Source organism: Mastigoproctus giganteus, chromosome 5 (assembly GCF_048544385.1).
Source record: "Mastigoproctus giganteus isolate SK-2022 chromosome 5, ASM4854438v1, whole genome shotgun sequence".
NCBI classification, from domain to species: domain Eukaryota; kingdom Metazoa; phylum Arthropoda; class Arachnida; order Uropygi; family Thelyphonidae; genus Mastigoproctus; species Mastigoproctus giganteus.
In genome coordinates this window covers 218709587-218722884 of record NC_143579.1, presented here as the reverse complement: position 1 = coordinate 218722884, position 13298 = coordinate 218709587, and the positions used below count along the sequence as shown (strand labels likewise).

The following is a 13298-nucleotide window of genomic DNA, read 5'->3' as shown; positions in this document are numbered from 1 at the left end:
TGGTCTGTGCCTAAGCTTGCCAGGGAGGGGGGCCCAGTTAAAAAAAAAAAAACACTAGAGGTAGAACACGTGAAGAGGGGGTGACAGTGAAGAAGGGGAGGGAACAGCGCAAGAAGATTAGGGTGGGTGATAGAAAGGTACTCCCCATCTAGGAATAGGATGTTAAAGGGACAGAAGGCACCACTGTGGAAGGAGACCATCCTCCACAGGGGGACTGTCAAGGAGGAGTGAAGGTTTGTGGTGGTAGAATCCAGCAGGGAAAAGGCAAGGTGGGAGGTGGGGGAAAGGAGGATGGGTGTTAGGGGATTAAAAGAAAGCATAGGGCCAGGGTGCCCTATGTGGGAGGAGATGACACAGTTCTCTGTGTGTATGACCACACCAGCCAGACCAGTTGTAGCTGGTGTCAGAATATCCCATGCCATGCCACAACAAAAGCATATGACATCAGCAGGGCTGGGGGGGATTTCCCAAGTAGATTGCCCCCACTGCAGTCCGATTTGGGAAGGGACCTGCCAGAACAACACAAAAAAAAAAACTAAGATTTTTTGGTGCAAATTACATTAGATTAACACTTAGATACTCGGCCCAAAGTTACCATATTTCTTTTCAAAAGCATTGCCTTCAAAACAGTGTTGTTCCCAAATTTGCCAGGGTCAATTTAAATCATAAAATTTCGGGCATTAAGCAACTAGCACTTGCCACATCGCGTAATATAGTTAAGCTTGCTTTAAGATCTCGGTATTCTAATAAACAAAAATACCTTTCCCAAGTTAGGAAACTTTGCGACAAATTAAAAAATTATCTGCATCCTAACAATTAGTCTGTATTGAAGATCTCCATAAATTTGCAACATGAAGCACAGGCCTCAGAAATAAAAAACAGACATGTTAACAAATTGAATACATTATCGGGAGGGTCAAGACATGTTCATACGAGTTCTAACATACTCTCAAGAGCTTGAAACCAAATGCATACAAGTCGTGTGATGATCCCCCTCCCCGCATACACATAATGGTGTACCACAGAATACTTCAGCTAGTTCTCGAACACTCCCCACGCCCAACATACAATGAACCGACATATCAACAGGTTACAAATCTTTCCTTGTATTCGCTATCGCAGGACCAGATTTCACTTTTATCCAAAAGATTAAATTACAATTTACTACCTTGAAAACTACCTAAAAAACAGTGCATAATTGATATTGAATTCAGACTTCGTAATGTTCCACAAAAAGATTTATTTATTCAACAAGTTAGCAAAGTGGTAAATAACATAAAAGAAATGCGACTTCCTAAATTGAATACACAAAACAGTTCAGGTTTTGTGTATTCAATGTCATGTGTATCTCCTTTACCTAAAGGAGATACACATGACACTGTATCTCCTTTACGTAACAGAGATACAGTAATACTCAACAAACCTGATTACATTAATAAGATACAGTCAGTTGTATCAGATACCTCCACTTATCTTGAAGTAGACCCGGCACTATTTACCAATCTGGTCAATCAATACAATAAAACATTAACCACGTACCAAAAATATGACTACATTACTATGGCTAAGTTAAAGGAATTGAAGGCCACAACATACAATATTCCTGCACTTTTCAGTCAGGTAAAATTACATAAAACTGGATTTCCTATTCAGCCTATTGTTTCCTATGGAAACTTGGCATTTTCATCCTTGGTTGTTGTTTTTGTTGTTTTTTGGTTTTTAGGAGCATTAGCAACTAAGGCCACATTGCTCCGGGATATGTGGTGGTCATTCCCCGACCTTTCCGCATCCTCTGTATTTGGTGGCTCACAGGCTCGAACCCCGGTCTAATCAAGAAGCATGTGGTACGCACTGCTGCTCCTGCCCACCTGGCTACGGAGGCGCCATTTCATCCTTGGCTACACATGTATATAGCATTATAAAACCCTTTAGACAGGCGATACAATTTGGAATTAAGAACTACGACAATTTAATAACCTTAAGGACTGTAAGACTTGGTGGTAATGATAATTTATTCTCACTAGATGTTACCTCATTATATACGAATGTAAACATTGAATACACATTAGATATTCTTTGGGATATGTTAAATAATAACTCAATACCGATTAATTATACGAAGCTTTCTATTAAGGAAAATTTTCACTTCATTAAAGTCTTAGATGAACCCAACTATATCACCTTTCGAGACAAAGTATACAAATATATTTTTGGTTTGCCAACAGGATTAAGCCAGAGTGGCTTAATATTGGAGATCTATTTCTCAACAATTGAACATATACTTTTGACACCTTTTCTATCCCGTATCATACTATGGGAGGTATTTAGACGATGTTCTAATTATTACCAATAGTAGCACTATCCAAGACATTTTACATTTGTTTAATAATATTCATTCTAGACTCAAATTTACATTGGAAAGGGAGGATATGGATACAAAGTCATTAAACTTTCTAAATTTTGGGATTAAGAACTACGATACACTATTTAATAACCTTAAGGACTGTAAGACTTGGCGGTAATGATAATTTACTCTCATTAGATGTTTACTCGGACTAGAATAAGATCCAATTTAGCATCTATCGAAAACCTACAAACACCGGTATGCTTCTACATTATAATAGCTATCACCCGTTCACCTACAAAAGATCGATTATCCTTAATCAATTTCTAAATGCCTATAAATATTCGACAACGGAATCTGTTTTGGGCTCAGAAATAGAAATATTAACTAGCAGGTTCTTAAACAGGGGTTATCCCCTTGCCACAATAAACCGAATTAGAGTACAGGTCAAGGATAGGATACAAAATACTACACCAACCAACAATAGTAATATCAAAAAATACTTTATTTCTGTACCATATGTTGAACACTGGCACAAACAACTTAACAGATTCTTTAAAGGTACCGAATGTAAAATTGGAGCCAGGCCAATATGGAAACTACACACTATAATGAACAATTACTCGGTCCTTTCCTCCTTCGGAACACAAATAAATGACCTGGTATACAACATTTGTTGTGGTGATTGTGACTCGTCTTATCAGGGTTCTATATGGTTTTCACTGAATTTTGGTGTTAATCAACACATGGCCTCATTTCATGCTTCTCGTTCAGCAGAACCAGAATTAGCCTTTCATGGCGTTAATGAAAAAACATACATTTTTATTTAACAATGGCAAAATATTTAAGTGTCCAAAGTAATTATATGAGACTATTAATTGCAGAAAATGTCGAAATTAAATTACATGACAATTCTGTTAATGCTCGCCGGCTATATCTTATCTCCAATTCGTGGTCTTTTACATGCATGAGCAAAGACAAATAATCCCTATTTAAGTTCCATGCTCACCCCTATTCGATAATTTTCATTCCTGTGATCAGGACATACAGTTGAAAAGCATTGTCAGTTTCAGGAAGGAAAATCGTTTTGCCATTTTTTCGTGCCGGCTGACACAAACATACCTTACCTTATGATCTAGGAACACTTATATGCAAGTACACACACACACACACACACACACACACAAATACGTACACCGATGACCCAAAACATTATGCCCACCTTACCTAATATGATGTTGGCCCTCCACGATTTCTAAATGTCTTGTGGTATCTAGTACTAACACATAACCAACAAATCCTTTAATTCCTGTAAGGTCCGAGGTTGAGACGCAGCAGATTGGAGTTGCCGTTCCAACACAAACCACAGATGCTTGATGGGATTAATGTCTGGGGAATTTGGAGGCCAGGGCAATACCCGGAAGTCTTCCTCATGTTCCGCGAACCAGTCTCGAACAATCTGGGCGGTGTGGCATGGCACATTATTCTGCTGAAAGACGGCACAGCCAGAGGGGAAGACCGTTGCCATGAAAGAATGTACCTGATCAGCAATGATGTTTAGGTAGGTGGTAGACGTCAGAGTGCCCGGCACATGGATGACTGGACCCAGAGTATCCTAGCAGAACATCACCCAAAGCATGATACTGCTGCCACCGGCTTGTTTTCGTCCCACAGTACATCCAGGCTGCATCACTTCCCCAGGTAAACGATGCACATGTATCCAGCCGTCCACATGGTGCAACAGGAAATGTGATTCATCAGACCAGATGACCTTCTTCCAATCACTCAAGGTCCAGTTTCGATGCTCGTGTGCCCATTGTAGGCGCTGTCGCAGGTGAGCTGTGATCAGCATGGCCACTCGGAGCGGCCAGCAGCCCCATTTTCAGCAGGGTTCGATGTACTGTGTGTTGTGACACATTACTCCAGTCACCACCATTCCAATTACAGGCGAGTTGCGCCACAGTCACCCTTCTGTTACCATGTACCATCCGGGAGAGCCTTGGCTCACCTCGAGCATTGATGAGCCGTGGTCGTCCAACACCTCATTGGCAGTTCGTGGGTTTTCTCTCCTCGGACCACTTTCAGTAGGTACTAACCATGGCTGACCGTGAGCATCCCACCAGCCATGCCATTTCAGATGTGCTCTGATCCAGTCATCTGGCCATTACAATTTGGCCTTTGTCAAACTCGCTTAAGTCCACTGCTTTTCCCATCTGAAGAACAAGAGTAACACTGATTAACGGAGCTCAGTATCAGGTGTTTTTTATACAACCTGTATTAAAAAACACCTGATATAAAAAACACCTACGGTGAGTGCACAGGCATCCCAACCTGTGCACTCACCGTAGTTCACCTGCAGTTGCTTCAATTTGCATAACGACTCGCTGGCCAAAATGTTTTGGCTCATTGGTGTATACATGCATGCATACACACATAAATTTACATGCATATATACATATAAACAAAAAACAACTTACAATTAACAAGCGTGCATACACACTTACATATACAATACAAGGCTAACTTACAGAGGGCAGTGGCCAGTGATGTACTTTATGATTTTGAGTTCTGTCTGTTGCTTTCTGTTTGGTTCATATTTTATAGGGACAATAGGGGTGTCTGCTGACATTTTGTTGGATGGCTATGAATAACCAAAATGTGATCCTTTTTTGGAATTCACAAGCACTGATGTCATTCCAGAAGGGTGGTGCTTGTGGGTTCCCAGTTCCTGTTTATCCATTTATTATAAAAGTGGGACTCATTCTTCAGTAGGTGCAGTCATACATCTCCTTGGGTGGAAAAGGTCATGCATTCACACTACTGAAGGTGACACATATAGTATCTTATGTAGGTAGCACCTGAACATCAGTTTATCTCTGCCTTGGTACATTGTGGTGAACATTAGTATTCTGTAATAGGCCAGAAATGTGTGTAATGTTATGTTTGTGCAGTGGTTGTTGTTTATGGAAAAAGGGTGATATTTCTCTCTTCTAGCACTGCTGCTTATTCAAGAAATGAATTTATGGAACTGCACTACCGTTACAAAGTTTCATAAATTTTTCATATTTTTGCAACTACTTTTGTTAATTACATATACATACACTGGTCACAGAGTGCAGAGTACCTACACAAACTTGTGATCAGCCTAATGTTACTTTAAAGCAGTAAAAGCAGGTAGTTTGAATAAATTTAAGAAAGAATTTAGACATTACACTGGACAAATATATCATCTATTTGCAATCAGTTTTAATACATAGATTTTGAAAGTAATTCTTAAAATTTCATGCACAATTTTTATGTATATAATTGTTTTGAGTTTTCCCACAATATGTATATGACACTGATCTCTTACATTACTTGCAAATAATGTTTTCATGTGCTCATGGATGGCAGTAATATTGGGGAGGGTTAAAACCTGTTTAACTTTGTCTCTCTCTCTCTCTCTCTCTCTCTCTCTCTCTCTCTCTCTCTCTCTCTCAGTGACAGATAAACAGTTGCTGGAGCTATTGCATATTGTTTGTTTCTTTTGCTTTGCTCAGCTTTGTGTTCAAGCAAAAGAAAAGGAAAGATCTGAATCACTGACAATGTATGCTATGTTTGTGGACAGTTTACAGCAAAAACTGAGAAGAAAACTTATAGTATTACTAAATGTGTATACCCAATGTACTTTGGTTGCACTAGTAGACAAAACTTGGACTCCACATATGTGCTGTATTACCTACACCACAAACTGAGGATGTGGTTAAGTATGCTTTTTGATGTTCCTGTAGTGTGGCAAGAACCATGAACCACATCAACAATTGCTATTTTTGCATGATATCCAGAAAAAGCAAGCACAGCATCAAATATCATCTGCAATAAGGCCTGTTCCACACAATGAAAATGTGCTGATACCAGATCCCCCAAAATCATGGGAACAAAGGAAGCATGATGAATACCGTGAGGTTCTTGTGTAGAAGACTTTGCTGAACTATTCACTTCAACAGATTTGGATTATCAAACAGAAAATTATAATGTACCACACTTATTATAATGAACTCAGCAAGAAGAACTGAATGACTTAGTTTGTAATTTAAACTTATCTAAAGAGCATGCAAAACTCTTTGGCTCTAGGTTTCAACATTGAAAGTTATTTGAAATAGGAACTAAAATTACAGAATATCAAAAATGCCACAAAGTTTTTTCAAAAAAATCCCCAAAAAACTATGTGTTTCTATAAAGATATTAGTGGTCTTCTGAAGGAACTGGACACAAATCTTAATGAATGGCATATATTTATTGATGCCTCAAAATTATATTTAAAAGCAGTTAGGCTGCACAATGGAAATGAAATTCCATCTTTCCTTAAAATGCCCACTGTAATTTTAAGTAACTGGTTTATTCATTGATTTATTGGGAGGTTTCACAAAATACCGTTATTTCCTAAATTTGTGGGATAGTCATGCAACAGTGGGAAAAGAGGGAGGAAATGTTACCAGGGAGAAGTAATATAAAATATGTTCCACTGGTTGAATCAAAAAAGGTTCTTCTTCCATATTTACATTTAAAGCCTGGATTAATGAAGAATTTTATTAAAAATACAGATAAAGAAGGAAGTGAATTCTACTGCCTAAGAGAAGTGTTTCCCAATTCAAAAGCTACAAAACTGAAAGGAGTTTCACTGTACATCAAATAAAGAAACTCCTCAAAGATTATGTATTTGAAACAAAGCTGCAAGCTAACAAAGTAGCAGCTTAGTGATAATTTAAAGCAGCTTCTTCATTTCTCTGAAGAAGGAAAGAAGATAATTATGAATCTTTGATGTCAACTTTAATGCAATGTTAAAAGATATGGTGGTCGGCAGAATGTCTTTGAAAATTAATTTTCTTCATTCCCATCTCAACTATTTTTCCTCAAAATTTGGGAGTTGTAACCAATGGTAAGGGGAATCACTTTCAACAGGAAAACTATGATGGAAAAATGGTACCAAGGTTGCTGGGTTACTGCTACGATGAGCGAATACTGCTGGCTGGAGAGAAAACAAAATGAACTATGAGGAAAAATTTTTGAGTGGCAAACAATCCTTAGGAAACAATGTATGTAGTACAATATATGTTTGTTTTAAAGCATTTCAAGGTGAATAAGACTCATTTTTAAGACAGCATAGACATTACTGTATGATATTTGAAACCAGTTGTTGATTAAGTTATTAATTAATTTCATAATTAATTAATATAAATTTCACTATATCCTTCAATGGAGATATGACAGAGACATAATGTTGGTATTTTTGGAATCGGCAGATCAGTTTCCTTTAGAATCTACAACTTTGTTCCAGATGGAGGGGGGAAAAACAATTTTTTTTTGTTGGTTGATGTTCTTAGAGGGGATGGAGATGTGATGTGGGAAGTGTCCTTTCCCCCACCTCTGATGTTGTATGTTTGCTTCCTTGCATCATTTGCCACTACTAATACTAAAATACAGTGTTGGTAGAGCTTTTAAAAATATACATATGATTACTGTAGTGAAATTTTACCTTGGATGGATGAAATTATTATTTTTGTGTGCACAGATTAAGTTGCTATTTATGAGACATTAAACCACAAAGCTGTTTCATGAGCTCTATTCTTATTTTCAATACTAATTTGCTCTCAAGCCAAGTTAAAAGAAGATGAAAGGTATAGAAACTTCCACATTTGAACTGAACAGTTCTAATGTCCTGAAAATTTATTTTATTTGATTTTTATTATTTTTATTTTTTTGTTATGTGCTATTTAATTTAGTATATAGTCATATGTAATATTTTCCTTTCATACAGCTTCCATGGTGAATCTTTTCTCCAAATAACTTATTTATGTGCATAAATAATAATTAAAAAAAAAAAAAAAAAATTTCAAAAGGTTTAATTTCCAAGATAAAATTTTGCTGCTGTAATCAAACATTTTTTCAGCTACACTTATATACTAGGCATTTTTTTTTTTTTTTTTTTTGTCTACCACTTTAGTGTATAAGCAAGTGTGTGTGTGTGTGTGTTTTCTAATTTACTAACTCTAACACAGCCTATGCAATTGATTTCATGTTCCTATCCTCTTCTTAGGTGACTTCTGGTCTCAACAGAAGCAATGCAAGAATCAAGTTTTCTTCTGCTTATGGATGTCATTTAAACTATTTGTCTGTGTGTACCTCCACCATCCACAACAAGCTATATTCAGGACTTTTTTTTAATGATAATTTTGAGGTTTTTTGCTTAACCAATTGTAATTTGTAGTAAAGGAATAATTAAGTACCTCAATTATGAAAAGTTAAAAGGTATTTTTGTATTTATCTCAATATTTAGGAAGTTATAGTTTAATATAAATTGAGCCACTGTTTCTGATCCTGCCATTTTGGACTCCTGCATTAAGGATCATTTGAGTTAATTTTAGTTATTTCTGATTTGTTTTTAATTCAATAAGTAAAGTGATTGTGTAAGTTTTACATCAACTTCTTAGCACACGCTTCTTGATTAGACCGGGGTTCGAGCCCGTCACCACCAAACACAGAGGAAGCAGAAAGGTCAGGGAATGACCACCGCATATCCCGGAACAATATGGCCTTAGTTGCTAATGCTCCTAAAAAACCAAATAACAAACAAACAACAAACATCATCTTCTACAAAAAACATTTTATATATTCATAAAAAATTAAGCCATTTGCAGGCGTTTTAGCTACAATAAAATAGCAATAAGATTTTAAGCTATTTTGCTGATAGGTGAAAAGTGCACTTTTCACCTATCAACAAAGTACACTTTTAATCACATTTCAAAATTGGCATCTTTTGGTTCTTCTTTCTTATAAATTTTAATAGCATTTTATTCAATTTATATTTTAGTAATTACACAGCAGAATTTACTTTATGAAGTTCAAAGCAGAATTATTATATACTTTATCTATACTGCAGACACTGTTTATGGGCATTTATATTTGAGCCTTTCTTCATCCATTTCCCTCAGTTTTGGGAGCTTTGCTGGCCTGAAATGTGCTTTCTTTACTGTTTTCAGTGATGCAGGGGTTAGAGCTATTCAGCTCCTTACTGGTCTGAGATTTTATCGAAATGTTACATTCTTTTGCCTGCTGTTATGCCTTGTAGCTTTTCCCTGAAGAGATGGAGCATCAACAGTTAAATTTCTCATTCTACTTTTTCCCAGGTATTTCCATTTCTCTTTTTATATAGGATGTACAATTTCCATCAGTACTTCATTAAGTGGACTTTATTTTATTTCTTTAAAATTAGCATTACTGTTGTCAAAGTCTGAAGTGGCAAAAAGATAAACAAAGCCAATTTACCTCAAAAAGGTTAAATTTATAAAAAAAAGAAAGAAAGAAAGAAAGAATAAAAAAAGTGCTGTATATGCCAAGCACACATACAGTAGATGGTTTTATGTGAATCATCCTTTGTGTTTCTTTTAGATATTTTGATTTGTATATATTGATTATGAAATAAAAGAGCTTTTATATTGTATATATTTTATTGATCATTCACAAATTTCCATAATTTCAGCTGGAAGACAAGGTACAATGGATTTATGATAACTAAAGTAAGAGACAAATACTTGCGATTGCAATGCATCTAAATCTCTGGAAAACAGTGTCGATCGAGGTACCCAACCTTGTAGGTGAAACTGAGGATTTAGTGTTTAGAGCTAGTTTAAACGTTTCTTGCAGAAAAGTAATCTAACGGTTTAGTTTCTTGCAATCCGAAGTTAACGTTGAAATCACCACTCATGATTACTGGTATTTTATGTAAATCTTTCTTTAACAGTGCTGTACCTTGAATTCAGCAAGGCAGCAAAACGAGATTAATGAAGGCAATTATATCCTGTATGATATAATTGACTCATGATAGAGAGGCATGTTGACCAAATAATGAAGCCAGGTTTCAACCACTCACTTTCTTACTAACCGGATCAAATAGCTGGACTTGTGTATTTTCCTGCATTTTATATGCATGTTTATACAACGATCATTGTCAATCTCCCTTGGCAAGTGATGGACCATTGTGTTGACTTAAACATGCACATTGATCACTTGGCCCAGAATACTGTATTGTCCATATGTGTGTGTCTCAGGCACCTTATCTGCATGAATGGTAAGGAGAACAATTGGAAGAGGCCTCTCTGTCACTAAATCCAACTTTGGTAAATGCGATGGAATTTCTGGGTAGACAAAGCCATTTGACTCAGATAGCACTGGAATGGTGTTGTTCTTAAGTGATCCTCTATAGCTATTACACACAAGGATCCCACCGACATCAACATCGGGAAATGCAATGTATATCAGTGGTGTATCTTTAGCAGCGGGTTTCTTTGTGTTGTTTTCGAACCATAGACAATCGCAAATGTAGCATACAGAACAGAAATCATTTTTCATAAATCTGCTTTCCAACTCTCGATGCACGTTCTTTCTTATGCAAATAGTAGTCGTTGTAAGGAAAAAGAGCTTGATCATTTAAACTCATCTGCTTTGCAATTGGAGAAACGTTCTATTGAACATAATTATTATTCACTTTGGGTACATCATTGTTAGATGGAGCAGAGACACTGCTGGTTGAAGGCACTGCTAAATCCAAAGCTTGACTTGCTGTTTGTTTTTCAAGCAATCTCAATAGTCTTTTTTTTTCCCCTTGCACACTCATTGCTACCTTTGTCTTTATTTTCTTAGGTGTTGTCGCTTTCACTCTTGCTTGGTACTCTCGAAAATGCTCTGCATTTGACTTCGGCTTCGTTGAACACTTTTTTCAAAATTACTGATATGAAAACTTCTATAAGGGCACCTAACAATGGAATGTAACAAAAATGCGAGAAGAAAAAAGAACTGTTGACAAATATTTTTATTGTTGCAGTCATATGACAAATACTTATATTGTTGCAATCATACTAGTCAACAAATGGCTACAATCAAATGGATAATTAGGCTATTGGCTTGGATTTCACTAACCTCTTCCAAGCCAAAGCATAAAATAAAACATCTTGTGTTTTTCTATTGCAGTCCGGCGAAATATAAATGAATGACGTTTGAATTTTGTTGTTTGTTATGTTATTTGGTTTTTAGGAGCATTAGCAACTAAGGCCATATTGCTCCGGGATATGCGATGGTCATTCCCTGATCTTTCCGCATCCTCTGTATTTGGTGGTGACAGGCTTGAACCCCGGTCTAATCAAGAAGCGTGTGCTACGCACTGCTGCTCCTTCCCACCTGGCTACGGAGGCGCCATTCGTTTGAATTTTGTAAATCGGTTCACAAGAACTCGAGATATCGTACTAGTCACAAAAAATGTGTCGCATACTCTAATCAACACTACAAGTGAGTGCTTGGCAGACTAGTGGTGGGAACATGGGAAGCACCTCTGGCAGAAGCTATGGATGATGTCACTTCTGTGATGCATTTTTCGTGACCGATCAGATTTACTCGGTTGTGGATGACCCCGAAGAAGTTTCACATAAAAAAAAAAAGATAACTTTAAGTTTTGATTTACATTTACAACTTGTTAAAGCTGGAACATCCAAAAACAACCATTCCAAGTGGCCATGTTTCACAACAGTATCAAAAGCCTTTCTTTTGATACTGTTGCGATTCACTATATTGAGTTTCCCTTAAATTTTCCCTATAATGTCACTATATTGAGTTTCCCTTAAACAGAGATCCCTATTTTTTGTAATGGGACCATTAAATCGAGGTCACTTTAGACAGACAGTCAGTATATGCAATTGGCTATTTTAACAAGTTCTAGCATACTTATAAGTTATATTATACTGAATACCTCATGTGATATAACAAAGCACTGGTTATGCACCTAGTACATTAAGTTTGTTTTTGTGTATCATCCTCTATATCAGAGGTTCTCAACCTTTTGCTTTAAGCGAGCAAGATTTTGCAGTTTACAATACGTGCGAGCACCATATATTAAAATATAATTTTTTTGCTTAAAGCTTAAAAATGCATTTTTTAAATTAAATTTTCAGCTGTATTACACATGCTACAATTATATTTCTCAATTAAAATTTTTGGGCGCTAATATTTATTAACTTATCAGTGTGAACCTTGACTTTGAAGAGATGATGCCAACCTTTGAAATTAATTTCTCCACTATGAACAGATAATCACAAATTTTCTTCCAAATATAATATCAATAGTCTTGCTTTTTTGTTTTTAATATTGTCCATTAATGAAAAAGCACTTTCACACATGTATGTTGATCCAAACATAGAAAGTACTTTGAACGCTTCTCTTTGTAATAAAGAAAATTTTTTGCAGTCGGAAGAACCACAGAATTTTAAAATAGTTTTGTGTTGAAAAAGACATTTCAGAGATAAAGACGACTGCATAAGTTCTAACTTGGCAGCTGCTGAAATTTGTTCTAAGTTATTGATTTCAAAATTTCTGTAATTTATCATTAATTCAAATTTTCAAATCTTTCTTAGAATTGGTCACTAAGGTCTTTGATTACGTTCATTACAAATGATGGGCACTCCCCAGCAGCAGTTTCCTCCAAATATTTTTTAAGAGTAGTAAAATGAAGCAAATTTTTTTTTTTTTTTTAAATTTGCTTCATTTTACTACTAGTTTTTTCTCATTTTACTAGTTTTTTCTCAAATGCAATAATCTTTGTATAAAACTGCCACAAATTTATCTTTTCCCTGTAGCCTCAAATTTAACTCATTTAAATGGCTGAAGATGTCATCCATGAATGAAAGTGTAATCTTGAAATCTTCAGTAAAATATCATTAAAAAGGTTTTTATTGGTTTCTATTATAAAAACTTTTACTCCTTCAAATTCCTCGCAAATTCTCCAGAGCTCTTATCCACGACTGAGCCGACGAACCTCTGTGTGGGTAATAAGATCAGAATGCGGTGCTTGAAGATCTTCCAAAAATATTTTTAGAAGTCGCTTATTTAGGGATTTAGCAATAAAATGGTGATGACTAATGACTTCAAG

At 36.1% G+C, this 13298-nt stretch overlaps 1 protein-coding gene across 7 annotated transcripts in view; it reads right to left on the bottom strand.

The window, feature by feature from the left end:
• brm (ATP-dependent helicase brm) overlaps window positions 1-13298 on the bottom strand; it is a 714323-nt gene that overhangs the window by 162110 nt on the left and 538915 nt on the right. The gene's annotated exons all lie outside the window — the stretch shown is intronic.